The sequence below is a fragment of the Nicotiana tabacum genome, chromosome 3 (genome assembly GCF_000715075.1).
Source record: "Nicotiana tabacum cultivar K326 chromosome 3, ASM71507v2, whole genome shotgun sequence".
NCBI lineage: Eukaryota > Viridiplantae > Streptophyta > Magnoliopsida > Solanales > Solanaceae > Nicotiana > Nicotiana tabacum.
Window position 1 is genome coordinate 33,564,008 of NC_134082.1, and position 15,123 is coordinate 33,579,130.

General features: G+C 36.9%; 1 long non-coding RNA gene across 1 annotated transcript; it reads left to right on the forward strand.

Moving 5' to 3' along the window:
* The first annotated feature begins 2,619 nt into the window (after positions 1-2,619).
* On the forward strand, positions 2,620-11,166 carry LOC107779059 (uncharacterized). Its single transcript, XR_001646520.2, has 4 exons — positions 2,620-3,268; positions 8,991-9,149; positions 9,494-9,581; positions 10,932-11,166. It is a non-coding gene; the product is annotated as an uncharacterized LOC107779059 (long non-coding RNA).
* Positions 11,167-15,123: the final 3,957 nt, after the last annotated feature.

A 15,123-nucleotide genomic window follows, 5' to 3' on the forward strand; every position in this document is an offset into this window, starting at 1 on the left:
TCATCTAAGAAAAGATCTTCAGTTGGGATAATGCTGATTGCCAGAAATACAAATGGTACCGGGTGTGAAACAGTCAGAGTTGGTGCAGAACAAAAGTTTCTTGATGCTGACACAAGATGATTGAGCAAAAGCCAAGCTGCTCAAGACTCGAGGCCACAAACCGACCACCATTTTCAAAACTGACAATTTTTTTTTCTCTTTTTTCTTTGTATGAAACAGGAACAAAGCGGTGCAAGGAAAATGATTCAAAAAAAGAAAAATGAAAAAAAGAAAAAAAAAACAAAAAAAAGAGAAGAAAAAGAAAAGAAGAGAAGAGCCGATAAAGGGAAGTTTCTCAAATCTTTGCCTTTATTTGTCTTGCTATTGTGCATAAAATCTTGCCATTGATCTTCACATTTTTTCCTCCTAGGATAAAAAGTCCTAGTCTGATGGATCTTCTCCCAATAAAATCTTAGTCTGATGAATCTTTCTCCTAAGATAGAAGACCTAGTCTGATGAACTTTCTCCTAGGATCAAAATCTTAGTCTCACGAATTTTTCTCCTAAGATAGAAGACCTAGTCTGATGAACCTTCTCCTAGGATCAAAATCTTAGTCTGATGAATCTTTCTCCTGAGATACAAAAAAAGTGACCTAGTCTGATGAACTTTCTCCTAGGATCAAAATCTTAGTCTGACGAATTTTTCTCCTAAGAAAGAAGACCTAGTCTGATGAACTTTCTCCTAGGATAGAAATCTTAGTCTGATGAATCTTTATCCTAAGATAGAAAACTTAGTCTGATGAATTTTCTCCTAGGATAAACGTCTTAGTCGGATGAATCTTTCTCCTAAGATACCAAAAAAAAGAGAAAAAAGGCCTAGTCTGATGAATTTTCTCCTAGGATTAACGTCTTAGTCTGATGAATCTTTCTCCTAAGATAGAAAACCTAGTCGGACAAATTTTCTCCTAGGATATTTTGAAAAAAAGAGGAAGTCTGGATTAAAAAAATGGGTTAATTTTTAGTTTTCTTAAGTTATCAAAGTTTGGTTTTCTTGAAATCAGGGGGCCCCGCCTGGAGAATAGGGTCAGTTTTTACTTTAGTCAAACTTAGTTTATAGTTTTCCTAGTCTATTCTTTAGTTTACTCTCATCATTGCATCAATAGTGCAAGTGGTTTACAATTTTGCTAACAACTCACAAATCTTCCTAGTGCAAACTAGGGCAGAAAAAATTTCTTTTGTTTTATGTGTTTTGTTGTAATCAGGCGCCCACCTGGAGAACAAGGGAAAACAACTCGAGTTTCAAGGGAAAGCAGTTTCGAAGGAAGACAACTCAAGTTTCAAGAGAAAGCATTTTCGAGGGAAGACAACTCGAGTTTCAAAGGAAAACAGTTTCGAAGGAAGACAGTTCAAGTTTCAAGGGAAAATGGTTCAAGGTGCAAGGAAAAACAGTGTCAAGTAACAAGAGAAGACGATTCAAGTTTAGCAATCAGGCGCCCGCCTAGAAAATAAGAGAATTCAATTCAGAATGCAATTTAGGTCAGTAACAAAAGAAGCTCGCGTCAAGAATGCGAGTCAGCAGTCCGAGATGATCAACAAAAGTTAGTCACAATACAAAATAAAAATAAAAAATAAATAAAAAGAAAGACAAGAAGTGAATCCAAATGCAGAAGTTAATAAAAGATGTGAGCTGCTCAATATAGAGCTGAGGTCACAAGCTCTACATGTCCCGTCTTGTTTTGACAATCCGAAGAAGAACGAACTAGCACCTACAACTAGCAAGCGTTAAGGTTCAAATCCAAAGTCTGTATGAAGAACCATTCAAAACTCAAGATCAAACTTCAGAAGACTTATAGATAGGAATCTTGTAACTCGTTGTTGGCAGGCTTAGCTAGTCTTTTCCATTTCTTGATTTTTTGATGTAATAACGGGACTGCGGACCGGAACCTTGGCGGAATGTCACCTCGACTGGCTCTCCACCTTGGCATACTCCATCATCTCACTCACCTCTGAACTACACGTGACCTGATTCCTTTATAGCCAAGGATATGTAGGCAGCTCATATACCAGGGCTCGGTCACATTCCCCTTTTCTTAGTTTTAGTCCCTCCAAATAAGGGACGGGTCAAAAAACCTGTTTAGTCGTTCTTTGTCTCAAAATACTTCGTATTTCCAGTCAAAGAGGGGGGCAGCTGTAGACATGTGATTTTTGACCTCCCCGAAATTTCACCCACTTTAGCATGTAAATATTTAATTTAGGCTTAATATAGTTATTTCAACTAATTTTTACTCTTCTACTTTATTTTATTACAAAAAAAACGAAAATTACAAAAAAACATTAGTTTCATTAAGGTTTGTAGTCATTTTTAATCTTGAAAAAATATTAAAAAATAGTTTTATTTTAACGGGCAGTCTTATTTTAATAATTATTTTTACTTAAGTAGGATTAATTAATATTTTTGGTAATATTTCTATATGGATAGATTTTTAGTTAATTAAGCTAATTTTAAGCAAAGCTAGTTGTAAAGGCCCAAGTTTCAAGCCCATAATTTCTAGGCATATACCCCTAACCTAATCCCTACCCCTATATAATAGTACCTAACCCCTAAAATAAAGCTACGTCTAAATCCCCATCTGACCCGCTGTTTTGGAAGAACAAATGAGGATCAGCGAAATATAAAAAGAAAAAGCTGAAAAAGCAAATAACCTACACTCCTAAGAAGACTAGCGCCGTTTTCTCAGAAAACACCAAAGGACCCCTCTTTTCTCGAAGGTCTTCTTCTTCAGAGACTTGAAGAGACCTTCCTTATAGACCTTAGGAAGATCACCCTCTCGCCATCAGCAACCTCCCAGGCACAGCCCGCCGTTACACCCACAACACCCTTAAGCATCAGCGACAAAAATAAAAAATTTCGACCCACGAGCAGCCATTTCCCATTCCCTATTGGTGATTTCTTCTTGTTTATTTTCTCAACTGAAAAGAATCAGTCACACACGAAAGAGAAAGAGACAAACAAACAAGAAGGGAAAAACAAAGGTTTAAAAAAGGGGTTATTCTAGCTTCAAACTCAGATTTTAGTCTCTGAAATTATAGAAACTAAACATGTAAAAGTGCTTTTGCTTCTTCATTTTTGATTTCGGGTTTGGTTCCGAAAATCATGGAATTTCCCCGAGGTTTGGAGTTGTTGTTTGGGGTTCGTTCGTTCTGAGTTCTGTCCACTTCCAATCTTGGCCATACCGGCTGGTTTATCTTGCGCGTGTAATTTTGCTTAAAATTTCAAAGCTAATTTTCAGGTGCATATCTTCTCCTTTTCTTTACTTTTCTCGTGAACTTTGTGGTTGAAATATAATATGAGCCTACTATATGATTTTTATAGTGTTTGTGGTTAGGTTCGAGCATAGAGCTTGGTGTTGATTCACTAGTTTAAGTGTTTTTAGCTGGTTTATATGTTTAATGAGCTATATGTTTCCCCTTTATTTTCAATTATACTTTTGAAGTATTAGAATATTTTGGAGCTACTATGACAGCTAGGAAATCTGCTTTGACTAATTTCTTTTTTTAAATCATAATACTAACTTTCAATGTCTAAAGGATTAATGTTGAAAGGCTGAGTTGATTTCTTGTATAATGCTTGAACCACTGTTTGGGGATGCCAGCCCCTTTGATTCTAAAGTTATCTTCGATCAACGTAATTTTTAACCTTAAGAGGGGCTCATATTATATTCCAACCATTTTATTATTGTTCTTATTTTAGATCCATGATTGTTTAAGTATTCTTGCATGATTTCTTTTGTCTAGTTATTCTGTGACGTTACCCATGGGAAATACATAGCACTTTGCGTGGTTAAAGGGAAATTGTCATTTCGTTCATTGAATGTTTGATGGGGTGGCGGGTGTTGAGTAAAAAAAGGGAATTGGACTCTATATGTGTTACTATCTTTAATTATTTTAGTTGTTTGCCGCTAGTAGCATGTTTAGGCCGACCATATCTGGGTAGGCGAACTTTTAGGCACATTTCGAATTTATTATCGTGATTATGTAAATATTCGCGCAACATAATTACAGTTTCTAATATGAAAATGCGTAGTTACTTTAGGCGCATTATTTAATAATTTACCTTCCTAAACTCGGGTGCGCATTTATGTGACCTAAATCCAAATCTCAACAACGTTAGAGAAAATATGTTGCAAACTGCGGGTGCATTTAGACGTGGTTCAAGACGTATTCTAGATGGCGTTGAATCTTTATCCTAAAAAATAATTAAATAAAAGCGGTTACAAAATTAAAATTGAACCATAGGCTAAACATGTATTAAAAATCAGATAATAGGCCAATTATAACAGTTGAGCGACCGTGCTAAAACCATGGAACCCGGGAATGCCTAACACCTTCTCCCGGGTTAACAGAATTCCTTACCTGGATTTCTGTGTTCGCGGACTGTAATACAGAGTCAATCTTTTTCTCGATTCGGGATTTGAACCGGTGACTTGGGACACCATAAAATTATCCCAAGTGGCGACTCTGATTTTTAATAAATTAATAATCCCATTTCGATTGTCACTTTAAGTTGAAAAAAACTCCCCTTATACCCTTCCGGGGGTGTAGGTAAAAAAGGAGGTGTGACACCAACTACTACTGTTTGCGAAATAAAAATACAAAAAATAAAGAACACAGAGATTTTTAAGTGGAAAACACCTGGCTCAAAAGGTGAAAAAACCACGACCTACTACTCAGTAGGATTTTTCCAAACTTCCACTAAAATTACTGAGCCAAAACAGCATTTACAAAAACTTTTTGTAAACCTAAGGATTAACTCTAATCCTGTTGTGGCACACAGCCTCAACTGTTGCGACAACTTCAAGTTAGCTATAACTTGAACACTCTAGGTACCTAATACAATTGCTTCTATGAAAGCTGAAAGGTACAACTTTAAACCACCTACTACAATTGAACTAGAATAAAAGATAGACATAATGGAACTCGTTCTTCTATCTCGTTCAAGTAGCTTCAGGAGTGCACACTCAAATCACACATAAATTTCTTGCAAAATCGCCTTGCTCTTTTGCTCTCAATTCAGTTAACTTCTGCGTATGTGCATTACCTATAAAAGAGAACAACACTGACATTTAATAGGTTAGTAATCAGAGTTTGATTGGAACTCAATTGATACTCTCCTATCGTAGAAGAGTTCATGATGATCTCAAACTCTAACTCTATCTTCATCCTAGGTAGTGTTCTCTTCATATAAGGAGACTTTTTCCCTTTATCCAATATGCAACCTTTTTGATCAGATCAGGAGATATTGTTGCTTGATCAGTAGGAGTTATCTCCTTCATGTGCATCTCACATGTATAGGTTGATCATGACTGTGATTCACAAGATGGACCTGGTCCATGACTGAGTTCTTTTTTTCATTCTTCAAAACTTCACCTGTTCTTGGGACAACACAAATTTTATCCAATTTTGACCTCAAATCGACCTTCAAATCCTTAATTTTCACTTTAGGAAAGATTGTACTAAAATCTCTGATTTCTTCTCTTTAAATCACCAATTAAATGCTAAAAACAAAAATGGAATCATGAAACAATAACAAATCTGAGTCAAATACACTTACCTCCAAAATCGCCAAAATTCGAGCTCTCCAACCCAAAATGTGATGTAATAACTCTAACCCTCAAACTATAGTTTTAAAAAAATCTTGCATTACCATTCGCGATCGCGTAAAGTCCTTCGCGATCGGGAGGAACAAAATTCTCCAGCTACCAAAACCACCTACGCGAACGTCATAACATAGTCGCGAACGTGATGACCAGACGACCGTGCCTACGCGAACGCATAACAACACCTGCGAACGCGATGTACAAACATGTGCCATCCTTTGCCAGACCTTCCTTCTATGCGAATGCGGCTCCCTGCTCCCGACCGTTATGCACAACCTCTCTAATGCTTCGCGAACGAGTCACTCTTTGTGAATTCAAAGAACAAAACCACCTGCCACCAAATAACACTTCGCGATCGCGTCTACCATTTCGCGATCGCGAAGAAGGAAACCAGAACCTTAGCAACAACAGTACAAAAATGGTGGAAATAGTCGGAAACCCATCTTAATCACACCCGAGGCCCATGGGACCTCATCCAATCACACCAACAAACTCTAAAACACAATACAAACCTACTCAAGGCCCCAAATCACACAAAACATCATCCAAACCACAAATCGCACCCTAATTCAATTCTAATGAACTACTGAACTTCCAACTTCCAAAACTCAGGCCAAACTATATCAAATCAACTTCGAATGACATCAAATTTGCATGCAAGCCTCCGGGCACAATAGACTTATTCCAACTACCGAAACCAAAATCCGAGTCCGGTATCACTAAAGTCAACTCTTGGTGAAACCTATCTATTTTCCAAACTTTCAACTTTCCAACTTCCACCAAAAAGCACCAAACCAACCTATAGACCCCCAAATCCGAATACGAACATGCGCCTAATTTCAAAATCACCACACGAAGTTATTGGAAACATTAAAACTCTATTCTGGAGTCGTCTACACAAAAGTCAAACGTTGGTCAACTTTTTCAACTTAAGCTTGCAGCTTTGGGACTAAGTGTCCCAATTCACTCCAACACTTTCTCGGAACCAAACCAACCACCCCGGCAAGTCACATAACCAATAATGATTATAGAAGAGGCAATAAATAGGGGGAACGGGGACATAATACACAAAACGACAGGCCAAGTCATTACATTCTCCCCTCTTCAATAAACATCCATCCACGAACGGGTCTAGAATCATACATGGAGTCTCAAAAATGTGTGTATATCTTCTCAGCATCTCTTGATCGATCTCCCAAGTAACCTCCTCGACCAGCTGACCTCTCCAATGCACCTTCACTGAAACTATCTTCTTTGACCTCAACTTTCGAACCTGCCGGTCCAAAATGGCTACCTACTCCACATTGTAAGTCAAATCCCCATCTAGTTGTACCGTGCTGAAGTCCAAAACACGTGAAAGATCACTATAATACTTCCATAACATAGACACATAAAATACTGGGTGAACACCCAATAAATTAGGTGGAAAGACAAGTCTCTATGCTACCTCTCCAATTCTCTCAAGCACCTCGAAAGGACCAATATATCGAGGGCTCAACTTATCCTTCTTCTCGAACCTCATCACACCCTTCATGGGAGAAACTATGAGAAAAACCTTCTGACCCACCATATATGCAACATCACGAACCTTCCAATTAGCATTACTCTTTTGTCTAGACTATGTTGTACGGAGCCGCTCCTGGATCAACTTCACCTTCTCCAAGGTATCATGGACCAAGTCAATTCCCAACAACCTAGCCTCCCAAGGCTCGAACCAACCAACTGGAGAATGACGTCTCCTCCCATATAAGGCCTCATAAGGAGACATCTAGATACTCGACTGAAAGTTGTTATTGTAGACAAACTCTGTAACGGAAAGAACTGATCCCATGAACCTCCAAAATCCATAAAACATGCACGTAACGTGTCCTCCAAGATTTGAATAGTGCGCTTGGACTGTCCATCCATCTGGGGATGAAATATTGTACTTTACTCTACCCGTGTGCCCATATATCGCTGCACTATTCTCTATAACTACGATTTAAACTGCATGCCTCAATCAGAAGTGATAGAAATGGGCACACCATGCAGGCGAATAATCTTCCGGATGTAAATCTGAGCCAACCACTCTGAAGATAGGAATCTATCGCCAGAATAAAATGTGTAGACTTAGTCAACCGGTCCACAATAACCCAAACAATGTCATATTTCTTGAAGGTCCATGGTAAGCCTACAACAAAATCCATAGTGATGCGCTCACACTTCCACTCCGGTATCTCCAATCTCTATGTCAACCCTCCTAGTTTCTTGTTACACCCCATAGTATTGTACGTTAGATTTGTCGTAAGATAATTGACATCAGTTCAAGGACAAGATTATTTTGAGGTTATAAGTATTATGCTATTTGTAACAAGTGATAAGCAAGTGCCGCGGAGATTAGAGGGTAAACAAATCAAAGAATGAGTTTTGTTGAAAGTTATCAATTTGGGATAAAATACGGTCCAAGCTATAATACCCGGTATTTATAGACTAGTGCCATAGAAGGTACCACATGACCATGATAGTAAGGTTATAAAGTATGTTAAAAGCAAGTAGTATTTTAAGTAATTTGAGATAATTCTTAATTATGTGGATAATTGGGTAATTATTGATTTTTAGTGGAAGATTAACTAATTAATTAAAATCTTTGGATAAAGTTTAATGAACCTCACGTGATAGCAAATGCCTTAGGTAGTAGTGACTCCTGGTTCATTGGGTTAGGTGGCAAAATTAGGGGCCTTTAGGCAAAACTTTACCACAAAAATGGGGCCCACCAACCAACAATTTTAAAGAGATATCCTTGCCTCATTAAGGTTTGATGCTAAAGCTTGCTAAGTGATGATGGAACTGAAATAATTTATTTGAAACTTCACAATGCGATAAAACATGAAATTTGCGATTCTAAGGGAGTTCGGTGCAATCTTTCTCAAGAATATCATACAGATTTTCTTTGTGTTATGTTATGATACTTGTTGGTACGTTCGTACGGGGTCCTGAGGGGCTCGGGTGAGTTTTGTATATGTTTGGATTGTGTTGCACTCGTTTTTCTTATGTTTCGACATCGTTTCTTCAAGCATAAATGGTACAACATTGAACAACTGAGCTCTGATTTCTATTTTGATTGAAGCACTACATCCGTATCGTAATTACGGAGCCATGACAAAAAGAATCGTCGAATTTCGGAATCGTATGAGGATTTTATGGTCATTTTACTAAGAAATAAGTTGCCAAATTTTTCAGATTAATTACGAAATTGCCACTGACCTCGTATTTAAAAATCTGCACTATTTTAAAAAATATTGAAACAAGCATATATCCTTCAATATAAGGTCAAGTGGAGTAATTCCAAAGTCTAACTTGATTAGAATTTCACAAGGAATCAACTGGAGGCATCAAAAGTGAGTTTCGAGATCGTTTAGCACAAGAAACAAGGCAGAACAGTGTTAAATCAAGGGTTTTATTCATTTAATATATTTTGAGTTGGGGAGCTTGGATTCGGGCAAATTTTGGAGGCAATTTTCACTATATGGAATGGGTAAGTGTCCTGTACTCGAATTTGATCCTATTTCATGAATCCATCTTTATTTTCAGCATTTGATTGATGATTTCAAAGTGAAATTTGAAGGTATTGTTTAAAATTTCATAAAGTGAATTTTTAAATTTTGAACATCGATTCGGAGTTAGATGTGAGTGAAACTAGTATGGTTGGACTAGTAATTGAATGGGTTGTCGTATTTTGTGAGTTTTGTCCGGTTCTGAGGTGCGGGCCCAAGTTTGACTTTTTGGTCGATTTTGGGATTTAGATTAAAAATTTGACCTTTATCGATTGGGTTTGTTTACTTTTGCATTTTTTGATGTATTTGAGTTACTTTTGGCTAGTTTCGAGCCGTTCAAAGGTCGGTACACGCGGGATGGTATTTTTGGAGCATCGTTTGACTTGCTTGGTATTGGATTTTACTTGTTCGAGGTAAGTAACTCTTCTTAACTTGGTTGATGTTATGAAACCCCGAATTACGTATTATGTGATTGGAATTGAGGTGATGCACATGCTAGGTGACGGGCGTGTGGGCATGCACTATGTGAATTGTGACTCCATTATTTCTGTGGTATTGTGTAGTTACCCGATCTTACTTGTAACTATGAAATTTCTACGTATTTGAGCTATTGAGATGTGATCCATGTAGAAATCATGTCTAGCCTACATGTTTATCCTATTGGGATCCACTGACGTTATTTCTGCTGTTGAGTTATCTGCTTTCATTGCTTTATATACTCAATCTTACGCATTCATATGCATATCATATCTTCGTCTCTGTTACCATTTATTGGCATATAATGTTATTATTTTGGGCTAGTTTTAGGGTATTGTGAGCTCGATAGATTGGAAAGATTGATGATTGAGTGAGACCTAAGGTCTGAGTGTGAGTGAGATTATGGGATCGAGCTGCACGCCGCAACATGTTGTATTGATTACATACATTAGGATCGGGCTGCACGTCGCATCGGTTATATTGATTTATGATAGCGCTTGAGCTGAAGGAGACCCTCCAGAGTCTGCACACACCCCTAGTGAGCGAGGTTGATTTGAGGGATGGATCTTCCCTGGACATGGATCTTGTTCGAAGCATTTATATACCTGGGGATGGATCTTCCCTATGAGCTGGATTTGGTCCTACTTAGTACTGAGCGATTGATAGTCAGTTGATGTATATATTTTGGGATGGATCTTTCTTGGGCTGGATTGGCCATATATAGTACTAAGTGATTGAGCATGATGAGTGAAAAGTGTGAGATAGTGAAATTGAGTACTTTGAGAGTGTGAGTACATGAGTTCATCTCTGAGGTACATGGCACTGACATGCACATATGACATACAGGCATAGAGATGCATCTTTCCTCATGTTGTACGATATCACGTCATTTATGACTTCTCACACATATTGACATATAGGCATAAAGATGTATTTTCCTCATGCCATTTGAAAATGAAACATTTACCATGAAAAGTTTTTTGAGAAGAATTACAGTTTTCAATCTTACTCATATTTTTGGCAATTTCGGTAAAGGATTTGGGTTTTCACTGATATACCTGAAAAGCAGAACAATATTTAGAAACCATGATTAAGCTGAATATTTTATCTCTGAGTTACTTCTTTTATTACTTGCTTTACGTTGTTATGAACTATTGTTGGCTATTGGATGTTGGACCCGACCTTTATTCCAGATCGTCACTAATCTCAACCTAAGGTTAGTTTGTTACTTATTGAGTACATGGGGTTAGTTGTACTCATAGTATACTTCTGCACCTTGCGTGCAGATGTTAGCTGATGATGTTGCTGCGTTCGATGGGAGTTGGATTTGAAGATTTACCTGCATTCTGGTTGTAGCTGCCTCTTATTCATGGTAGCCTTAGATTTATAAAAATCTGTTTATGTACATTTCGAACAGATGATATATTTATTTCGTATCAGCTTTGTAAACTCTATTCTTAGAAGCACATTATTTGTAATACAATCCTTGAGGAATGTATAAGATTCAGATAATTTCTTTTATTTATTTGTTTTATGAATTTCATTGGAATTGGATAGTTCTTAATTGGCTTACCTAGCGGGTCAGATTAGGTGTCATCACGACTAGTTGGATTTTGGATCGTGACAAGTTGGAAGATCTTGTGATTTGTCTCAAGATTGAGGAAGATGACAAAACAACCAAGAAGAAGTCTCATGGAAATTCAATGATTATGGGAGCTAATATCGTTGAGGAGACTGCTTCAAAGAGTAAGAAGAGGAAGATGTCTGCTGGATAGACTAAGGAGCAGAATAAGAAAAAATTCAAGGGCAACTGCTACAATTGTGGAAAAGCTGGTCACAAAGCCCTAATTGTCGTCTCCCAGAAAAAAGACAAGAAAAAGGGACAGGCCAACATAGTGGATAAGAATGATGACATTGATGATCTATGTGCAATGCTTTCAGAATGTAACTTAGTTGGAAATTCGAAGGAGTGGTGTATTGACTCTGGAGCCACTCAACATATTTGTGTTGTCAAAGAAGCATTTGCAACTTACTCTACTGCTGGTTCCGAAGAAGAACTTTCCATGGGAAATATTGCAACAACCAAAATTGAAGGTTATGGGAAGATATTCTTGAAGATGACTTCCAGCAAGGTATTAACGCTCAACAACGTTCTTCGTGTTCCTACTATTAAGAAAAATTTAGTTTCAACTTCTTTAATTGTTAAGAATGGATTCAAAGGGGTATTTGTATCTGACAAAGTTGTTGTAAGCAAGAATGATATGTATGTTGGAAAAGGCTAACCTCACATAGGGCCTTTTCAAACTCAATGTAATGGTTGTTGACAGTATTAATAAAATTTCAGCTTCTTCTTATTTATTGAAGTCAAATGATTTATGACATGTTCGTTTAGGATATGTAAATTATAAAACCTTGCGGAAGTTAATTAATTTAGAAGTATTGCCTAAATTCGAGTGTAATAAATTAAAATATCAAACATGTGTTGAATTTAAGTTTGTCAAACATCCTTATAAGTCTGTTGAAAGGAATTCAAATCCTTTGGACTTAATTCGTACTGACATTTGTGATATAAAGTCAAAAACATCCCGTGGTGCGGAAAAATATTTTATAACTTTTATTGATGATTGTACTCATATAGTTATCTTTATTTTCTTAATAGTAAGGATGAACAATTGAAACATTTAAGCAATACAAGAATGAAGTGGAGAATCAATTGCATAAGAAGATTAAAATGATTAGAAGTGATAGGGATGGAGAATACGAATCTCCTTTTGCAGAAATATGTTTGGAATATTGAATTATCCATCAAACAACTGCCTCCTACACACCTCAATCCAATGAAATTCCAAAAAGGAAAAATCGGACATTAAAGGATAATGATGAATGCCTTATTAATAAGTTCCAGCTTACCACAGAATTTTTGTGTGTGTGTGTGTGGGGGGGGGGGGGGGCGATATCCTTATAACTAACCGAATACTCAATAGAGTACCCCCACAGTAGAACACCATTTATTACATATGAAAAATGAAAAAAAAGAAAACCTAGCTTGAAATATTCAAAGTATGGGGGTGTTTAGCAAAGGTACAAGTACTTATACCCAAAAGGGTAAAAATCAGACCAAAAACTGTGATTGTATTTTTATTGGATATGCTACAAACAGTAAAGCATGTCGGTTTTTGATTCATAAATCTGATAAACCCAAAATTTATGTTAATACAGTAATTGAATCAGATAATACTGAATTCTTTGAAAACATCTATCCGTATAAAACTAAATGCAACTTGACAAGTGAAAGACCTAAACGACCACAGGAAGACCAAAGGAAATACTCCAAGTGAAGAGAATCCAATGTGTAGCAAACGTCAAAGAATATCTACTTCTTTTGGACCAGATTTTGTGACATTCTTGCTTGAAAATTATCCTCAAACTTTCAAAGCAGCTATGTCATCTTCTGATTCAGCATTTTAGAAAGAGACAGTGAATAGTGAGATTCAATCAATTTTGGATAACCATATATGGGAATTCGCTGATCTTCCTCCAGAAAATAAACCTTTAGTTTCGAAACGGATCTTTAAGAGGAAAATAAAGCTGATGGCACTATGCCAAATACAAGGAAAGACTTGTTATCAAAGGCTATAAATGAAAGGAAGGCATAGATTACTTTGACACTTACTCGTCAGTAACAACAATAACATATATTAGGGTGTTAGTGGCTCTGGCGGCTGTGTACGGTCTTGAAATCCATTAAATGGATGTTAAAACAGCTTTCTTAATTAGAAAATTGGAGGAAGAAATTTATATGGAACAACCTAAGGGTTTTGTGGTTCTTGGTAAAGAAAAGAATGTGTGCAAACTTGTTAAGTCGCTTTATGGACTTAAACAAGTACCCAAACCGTGGCATGCTATATTTGACCAAACAATATTGGAAAATATTTTTAAAAACAACGAGTGTGATAAATGTGTTTATATTAAAAACACTCTAGTTCATGAAGTCATTGTTTGTTTATATGTTGATAACATGTTGATAATAAGCAAAGATATGGCAGATATAAATGCAACTAAGTGCATGCTAGTTAGCAAATTCGACATGAAAGACTTAGAAATTACTGATGTGATCTTAGGAATCAGAATTCACAAGACTTCACAAGGTCTAGCATTATCACAGTCTCACTATATTGAAAAAGTACTTGACAAGTTCAAGTATTTGGATTTCAAGATTGCCAAGACTCCAATTGTCTGCACTTCAAAATAATGAAGGTGAAAGTGACTCACAACTAGACTATGCAAGAGTATTGGGAGGTTTGGTATATATCATTAATTGTATGCGATCAGATATAGCATGTGCTATTAGCAAACTGAGTCGGTTTACATGTAACCCCAATCAAATGCATTGGATGACAATGAAATGAGTTTTGGGGTATTTGAAACATACCTAAGACGATGCTCTGCATTATAACAAATATCCTTACGTAATTGAGGGATATAGTGATGCAAATTGCATCACCGGATCATCTGAAGTTAAATCCATGAATGGATATGTTTTCACAATTGGAGGTGGAGTAGTGTCTTAAAAATCATCCAAACAAATATACATCTCTCATTCTACAATGGAATTTGAATTCATAACTTTAGACAAGGCCAGTGACGAAGCCGAATGGCTCCAGAATTTCTTGATAGATATTCTATTTTGGCCCAAACCTTTGGCACCTATATGTATACATTGTGATAGTCAAGCGGCAATAGGTAGGGCAGGGAACGTTATGTATAACAAAAAATCTTGTCACATATGACAGAGACATAATATTGTTAGACAACTACTCTCTAGTGATATTATCACAATTGATTGCGTGAAGTGAAGAGATAACTTATCGGATCCACTTACAAAAAGGCCTATCTAGAGAGGCAGTTGAAAGATCATCGAAGGGAGTGGGGTTAAGGCCTAGGACAAGTCATCATGGTGGTAACTCTACATAGCAGACTGGAGATCCCAAGATCTATGTTCAAAGAGATCAAACAAAGTTATGAATGATGGTTCAACATTGTCAAATAATTCAACCTATTCTCGTGATGAAGACAATGTATAGAAATCAGGGTAAAACATTAAGGCGTTTTGATAAGTCATTAAAGCTTAAAGCTTCTTAATAATTTGCTAAGTCTGGGAGGAAATGACCCGATAGTATGTCTATGGGATTACACATTTAGAAATCACCTATGTGAGTGTGAAGTGTAAGCCGCTTCAAGGGGAATGAAAGTAAAGGCCCATTCTCTAAGAACTCATGAAACTAGGCGGTGTTCATGGCTGAAACGAACACAACCGTGAGAACCATAAATGGTTAAGGGTTGATTGTGTGACTTATGTTGTCAAGGTATATAACAAAGCTCGACGATTTAAAGATATAAAATCTAGCGATTGACCGAGTATATCCAATATAAGTTCACTACAGAAAGTCCAAAGGGAAGCCTACTTATCCAGATGCA